The sequence below is a fragment of the Arachis hypogaea genome, chromosome 7 (assembly GCF_003086295.3).
Source record: "Arachis hypogaea cultivar Tifrunner chromosome 7, arahy.Tifrunner.gnm2.J5K5, whole genome shotgun sequence".
In the NCBI taxonomy this organism is placed as follows: Eukaryota; Viridiplantae; Streptophyta; class Magnoliopsida; order Fabales; family Fabaceae; genus Arachis; species Arachis hypogaea.
The window spans coordinates 63,756,529-63,764,148 of NC_092042.1; the positions used below are offsets into that span (position 1 = coordinate 63,756,529).

General features: G+C 40.9%; 1 long non-coding RNA gene across 1 annotated transcript; it reads left to right on the forward strand.

Annotated features, from left to right (window-relative positions):
• Window positions 1-3,922: 3,922 nt before the first annotated feature.
• On the forward strand, window positions 3,923-6,070 carry LOC140174241 (uncharacterized). Its single transcript, XR_011863505.1, has 2 exons — window positions 3,923-4,266; window positions 5,777-6,070. It is a non-coding gene; the product is annotated as an uncharacterized lncRNA (long non-coding RNA).
• Window positions 6,071-7,620: the final 1,550 nt, after the last annotated feature.

Sequence of the window (7,620 nt, forward strand, 5' to 3'; positions counted from 1 at the left end):
AAGAAGGGGTATGAGACAGGCAGGGTGCAGCAACCAGGAAGGGTATACACTACTTCTTCTATAGGCGCTGAGGGGTCAGAGGCATTGATCCGAGGTAAATGTGAGATGGCGGGTAAAACTTTGAATGTTTTGTTTGATTCTGGAGCTTCACATACTTTTATTGCATTTGAGAAGGCTGATGAGCTAGGACTGAAAATAGTAATACTGGGGTATGATTTAAAGGTATATAATGCTACCCACGAGGCTATGGTGACTAGATTAGGGTGCCCCCAAGTTCCTTTTCGAGTACAAGGGCGTGACTTCGTGCATAACTTAATTTGTTTACCGATGACTGGTCTTGATCTCATTCTGGGATTGGTCTGGTTATCCAAGAACCGCGTGCTATTAGATTGCTCGGCGAAAACAGTATATTTTATGCCTGAAGACACTGAAGGGCCGGTTATAGTAAATAACTACTACTTGAATTCCATGATGGTGAACTGTTCTGGGGCTGAATGTCAGGGGATATTGTTTCTAGCTGCAGGTGTTTCGGGTGATGATCAAGACTTAGAACAAATCCCAGTTGTGTGTGAGTTTCCGGAGGTATTCCCTGATGATATTGATGAATTTCCACCGAAACGGGAAGTTGAGTTTGCAATTGATTTAGTACCTGGGGCCGGACCAATCTCGAGTGCTCCTTACAGGATGTCGCCTCTGGAGATGGCCGAATTAAAATCTCAACTGGAGGATCTGTTGGGTAAAAATTTTATCCGACCAAGTGTATCCCCGTGGGGTGCGCCAGTATTACTGGTGAAAAGAAATATGGAAGCATGCGCTTATGTGTTGACTATAGGCAGCTAAATAAAGTTACAGTGAAGAATAAATATCCGTTGCCAAGGATTGATGACTTGATGGACCAATTACAGGGAGCCGGTATGTTCTCTAAAATTGATCTACGATCCGGATACCACCAGATAAGGGTCAGAGATGAGGACATTCCCAAAACTGCCTTCAGAACGCGCTATGGTCACTATGAATATACCGTTATGTCCTTCGGACTAACTAACGCTCCAGCGATATTCATGGATTACATGAACAGAATTTTCCATCCATATCTGGATAAGTTTGTTGTTGTGTTTATTGACGACATTCTTATCTATTCTAAGACCGAGGATGAGCATGCAGAACACTTGCGAACAGTGCTACAAATTCTGAAGGATATGAAGTTGTATGCCAAGCTATCCAAGTGTGAGTTCTGGAAGTCTGAGGTGAAGTTTCTTGGTCATGTGGTGAGTAAGCATGGAATAGCAGTGGATCCTGCTAAGGTTGAGGCGGTGATGAATTGGGAGCGGCCAACTTCAGTGACGGAAATCAGGAGTTTCTTAGGCTTGGCGGGTTATTATCGGAGGTTCATTAAAGGGTTTTCACAGCTCGCTTTACCCTTGACTAAGCTAACCAGGAAGGATGTTCCTTTTGTGTGGACTCCTGAATGCGAGGAGAGTTTCCTTGCCTTAAAGCAGAGATTGACTACCGCCCCTGTATTAGTGATGCCTGACCCGAGAGAACCATTCGAGGTGTACTGTGATGCGTCTTTGAAAGGTTTAGGATGCGTGTTGATGCAACATCATAAGGTTGTAGCTTATGCCTCACGTCAATTAAGACCTCATGAAAGAAACTATCCAACTCATGATCTGGAACTTGCGGCCATTGTCTTTGCCTTGAAGATTTGGAGGCATTATCTCTATGGAGTGAAATTTCAAGTCTTCTCTGACCATAAGAGTCTAAAGTACCTATTTGAGCAAAAAGAATTGAATATGCGTCAGAGGAGGTGGATGGAACTTCTAAAGGATTATGACTTCGAGCTAAACTATCATCCGGGAAAGGCGAATGTAGTGGCGGATGCCTTGAGTAGGAAATCCCTATGTGCTGCTTGGATGATGCTAAGAGAGGAAGAGTTATTGAGAGCCTTCCAAGGATTGAAACTGGGAATCAGAGAGGAGTTTGGGACTTTATGCCTAAGCCAGTTACAGATCTCAAGTGACTTCAAGGCTGAACTGATAAAGGCTCATCAGAATGACCAAGGATTGTATAAGATTTTGCCGGCGATTGAGAAAGGCAAGCAATGGAGAGTGTCAGAAGATAGAGATGGGTTGTGGAGGTTCAAGGGCCGGATAATTGTGCCAGATATCGGGGATTTGCGACAGAACATATTGGAGGAAGCACATAAGAGCGGGTTCTCCATTCATCCTGGAAGCACTAAGATGTACCAAGACTTAAAAACGATGTTCTGGTGGCCAGGAATGAAAAATGATGTGGCGTTACATGTTTCTAAATGCCTAACTTGTCAGAAAGTTAAGATTGAACACCAAAAGCCAGCAGGAACCCTTCAACCTTTGGAGATTCCACAGTGGAAATGGGAGAGCATTGCTATGGATTTTGTATTGGGCTTACCAAGAACTCGGACCGGTTGTGATGCTATTTGGGTGGTTATAGACCGACTGACCAAGTCAGCTCATTTTCTACCTATTCGGATAAGTTGTTCTATGGAGGAGTTAGCACGCTTATATATAAAGGAGATTGTGAGGTTACATGGCGTACCTTCCACCATTGTATCGGATAGAGATCCTCGCTTTACATCACGGTTCTGGAGTGCTTTTCAGCGAGCTTTTGGCACCCAATTAAGCCTAAGCACTGCCTATCATCCTCAGACGGATGGCCAATCAGAAAGAACAATACAAACCTTGGAAGACATGTTAAGAGCTTGTGTTTTGGATCAACCGATGAGCTGGGATCGATATATGCCTCTGGTAGAATTTGCTTATAACAATAGCTATCATGCGAGTATTGGAATGGCTCCATATGAGGCTTTGTATGGAAGAAAATGCCAGTCTCCATTATGTTGGTACGAAGCAGGAGAAAAAGAGCTTGATAGGACCGGAAATGGTAAGTGAAACCACTGAGCAAATAAAGAGAATTCGGAGTCGAATGCTTGAAGCTCAAAACCGTCAGAAGAGCTATGCTGACCGAAGATGAAAGCCCTTAGAATTCGAGGAAGGAGAACACGTCTTCTTGAAAGTTACTCCGACCACTGGAATAGGGAGGTCCATCAAAACCAAGAAGTTAAATCCCCGCTACATTGGGCCATTCGAAATCCTGAAGAGAATTGGACCAGTAGCATATAAGATCGCGTTACCACCACATCTTTCGAACCTGCATGACGTGTTCCACGTATCGCAGCTTCGTAAATACACTTTTGATCCTAGTCATGTCCTAGAGCCGGAATCAGTTCAAGTGAGAGAAGACCTGACGCTTCCAGTAACTCCGGTTAGGATTGATGATACCAGCACCAAACGTCTCCGCGGAAAGGACGTTTCTTTGGTGAAGGTAGCTTGGAGTCGGGCTGGTATTGAAGAACATACCTGGGAGCTTGAATCAGAGATGCGAAAGGACTACCCACACCTCTTTTCAGGTAATTCCCTCTGAATTTTGAGGACAAAATTCCTAATTAGGTGGGTAGGATGTAAACCCCGCTAAAATCGGTAAATTATTAGTTAATAAATTGAATTTTAGTTAGGAATGCTAAAAATACAAAACTAATATCAAAATAGGATAGGGCTCGTTGAAACGAAAATTTTGATGCCAATTTCGAAAATTTGGTCCAAAAACGGACCGAAAGGCCCAAACCGGGCCCGTGGGTCCAACCGGACCCAAACACTTAAATGAGGCAGCAGCTCTTTTCTTCCTCACAAGCTGCTGCGACGCCATTACAGCAAGGGAGGAAGAGGAGATTCACAAACCCTCACCATTCCTTCCAACTACCATAACTTTCTCATCCGGGCTCCGATCGCCGCACCGTTTGCGGCCACGCGTCGGGCTCGTCGAGCTCTTCAATTATATCCAAACAAAACAGTAAGTGAATCGGTTTTTCCTAGCTCCATTTCTGCTGGTATATGAATTTCGAGTTTAAGGTTTGAGAAACTCAATTCCTTTATGATTTTTATGTTTTAGGGGTTCACTAGACTTGATTTCTTGTGGGTATTGCCCAAGGATCAGTGGGTAAAGGTAAGAGATCTCAAACCCTAATAAAATTTCTGAATTTAGGCATTTGGGTATTGAGTTGTTATGTTGGATGTGTTAATTGTGGTTTAGGTAGTGTGTATGTGAATGTTGATGCTTGTTGGAGGCTTGTTGGTGATCAAGCTTGGTTTGGGGCTGTTTGATTGAGTTTGGAGGGGCTGTAATTTTGAGTTGTGAGGCTGCCTTGGGTGAACTAAGTGATCGGCCAAGGTATGGTTTAAGTTTCGCACGTTTAATATTTACGGTGTTGTGGAAACTTAGGTTAGAAGAACCATAGGATAAGTTGAATTGTTAATGGCATTTAATGAGTAGCTTGGTATTGTTGTTAGTATAATTTTTGGTAATCATATATTGGGAATAGGAGGCCTTGAGGTTATTAATTTTATGCCCTTGGACTTGCTTATGATGGATTGTGTTGGTGTTGGTATAGATTGATGATTATGGTTGATGTTTGTTCTTGAAAAATTGTTATGTGAATTGATGGTTTAATGCATATATGAGAGTTGATGATGGCATTAATGGATTGGTAATAGGTTGATGGAATATGGTGTGTGAAAGGTTGATATTGTATAAGTGGAATGGTAATTGTGAAGGGTTGTTCATATATATTCACATATGATTTATGCTAAATGCAATCTAAGATTATGGCTTATTGGATTGGTTAAAAATAGCTTGAAATGGCGGTTGATGAGATAGAAATGGAAGTGTTAGCAAATGTATGTGTTATAGGTAAGGAATTGTGAATGTGGTGAAAATGAGGTTTTGAAAGTGCTTTTGTAAAAATGATGTTGAGTGAACTTTGAAGGTGAAGAAAGTTGTAAATAGTGGCTCTTATGAAGAAAATAAGGATGTTAATGAAGTTTAATGTTAAGGTTTGATACTTGATGATGTATTGATGATAATTGCCATGGCTTATGAATAATGATATCTGAGATACGAGTTTCCCTGGGTAAGAACCGTGGCTCGCCACCACGTGTTCCAGGTTGAATCTCGATACTCTGTTGACCCTACGTCGTAAGGGTGACCGGGCACGTATAAATTCCCGGGTATGGATAGCCCCCATTGAGCGATGATATGATAATTGAATGTGAACTCTATGCATAGACTCTTGGGGATGCGCGACGGGGGACAGTCTAAGGTTTTCGGACTTGTCGGGTTGGCTGGATAACCGACAGATGGGCCCCATCAGCCATAGGACAGGCATGCATCATATGCATTTGTTTGTTTTGATTGCTATGCAGTTCCTGGGTATGCCTAATTGATATATATATTACCTGCTATTTGTTATACCTGCTATTTGTAATATTTGATCATTACCTGTGCATGAAGTTGTTTGGTTGCTTGTTCTTGTTGATTGAAAATTGAAAATGAAGGATTAACCATATGAACGTATTTCGGTTCGGTGGCTATTGTGATTTCGGTTCGGATTAACCACATGAACGTATTTCGGTTCGGTGGCTATTGTGATTTCGGTTCTATGCATGTATGATTTTCGGTTCAGTGGTTGTTGTTAGGTTAAGTTTGAACTTGAGTAAGTTAGGCAGATTTAGAATACCTACCCCTGTTTATGGCTTCTATTTTAGTGCTTAAGTGGATAATTGAATAACGGAGTTCTAGGATTGCCTATGGCATTCTCAGGACCGTATTTCTTATGCGCGTGGCACTTTTACCATGCTGAGAACTTCCGGTTCTCATTCCATATTGTACTGTTGTTTTTCAGATGCAGGTCGAGAGGCTCCTCGCTAGGCGTCTGGATTCTGGAAAGCGAAGTAGTTCTTGGGTGTATTTTGGTTTCTATTTGTATATATGTATATATATGTGTAGCTTACTCTCCAAGTAACTTATGTATGCTGCTCCTCTTAGAGGTTGAGGGAGAGATAGGAGTTTACTTTGGTATTTTGGTATATTTTGGGGACACTTATGTATGTTTATATGTATATATGTATCCTCCGGCCAGCCTTAGCTTCGCAGGCTGAGTCAGAGGCTAGTTATGCTGTTCCTTGGCTTTTCTTTATCCCTTCGTTTATTGTTTTATCATGTTCCTATTAGGTTTCTTAGCACGCAAGTAATCCTAGTCCTTGAGCGTTGCGCTTTTTATTTTGCGATTCTTAATTACCCACTTTGTTTCAAGGCTCCTAGTATATTAAATTTTTTCAGTATTATATGTATATCCTTACTATTAGAGGTCTGTAATACCACACTACCTCTGTTCTATGACTTAAGCGTAAAACACTGTGTAGTAGGGTGTTACACATTAGGCCTCATAAGTTGCAGAAGCAAGAGCTCTATATTCAGCTTCGGTGGACGATTTCACCACCATTGCTTATTTCTTACTCTTCCATGAGATGAGTGCTAATTCGTAGAAAAAATAATATCCAGAGATTGATCTATTGGAATCACTATAAGAGGTCCAATCAGAGTTGGTGAATCCAACCACATTGTTGTCTGAATGAAAAGGAAATAGGAAACTAGTTGCTGGATAGCCCTTGAGATACTTCAAAATTCTGATGGCAGCACTCATTATGATTCTTCCTGGGCTGATCAAGGTACTGAATTAATTTTTCACAGCAAAACAAATATCTAATCTTGTGTTGGTAAGGTATAAAAGCCTTCCAATCAATTTTCTGTATTCAACAGAATCAGCTAAATCATCACCATTGTCTTTGCACAGTTTGGTAAATAGTCCATAAGAGTTAAGCTTGGTTTACAATCAAGAAATCCGTGATCCTTCAACATGTCTAACACATATTTCTTTTGGTAAATAGCAATCCCTTTGGAAGATCTAACTACCTCAATACCAAGAAAATACTTTAAATTCTCCAAATCCTTAATTTTGAATTTGCTGTCAAGAATGTGCTTGATCCTGTTGATTTCTGCCGAGTTGTCCCCTATCAAGACTAGATCATCCACATACACTAAGATGATGGAAACACCATCATTGTTATGCTTTGTAAATAGAGAGTGATCAAGTCTGGATTGAGTAAAACCTGCCTTATGAAGAACTGAACTTAGTTTGGTGTGCTATTGCCGACTAGCTTGTTTTAAGCCATACAATGATTTCTTCAGTTTGCAAACCAAGCCATTACCATTGCCTCAAGACCAGGGGGCAATGTCATGTATATTTCCTCATTCAAATCTCTATGTAAGAAGGATGTGTTTACATCAAGTTATTTGAGAAACCAGTCTTTTGTAGTAGTAAGTGACAGAACTACCCTTATTGTAGTCATTTTGACAACTGAACTAAATGTGTCAAGATAATCTACTCCGACAACTTGGGTGAATTGATGTGAACACGGGAACCGTATTGGAAGAGATTCTCTCAATGAAAGTTGCGTTGCCAGTATAGCTCTACCAACAACAATTCTCATGGATCAAATTTAGAATGGAATTGGTTGTCACAAGTTCAACCCCAATGAAAATAACCGAAGTATTTAAACCTCGGGTCATCTCACGAAGAATGGGCAAACATGTGCTTCAACACTGGTTAGAAATATGGGGTTGTGATTCATTGACAAGAAAATAAATTGAGAATCTTAACAAATAAGCAATTGAAAATGTAAAGAA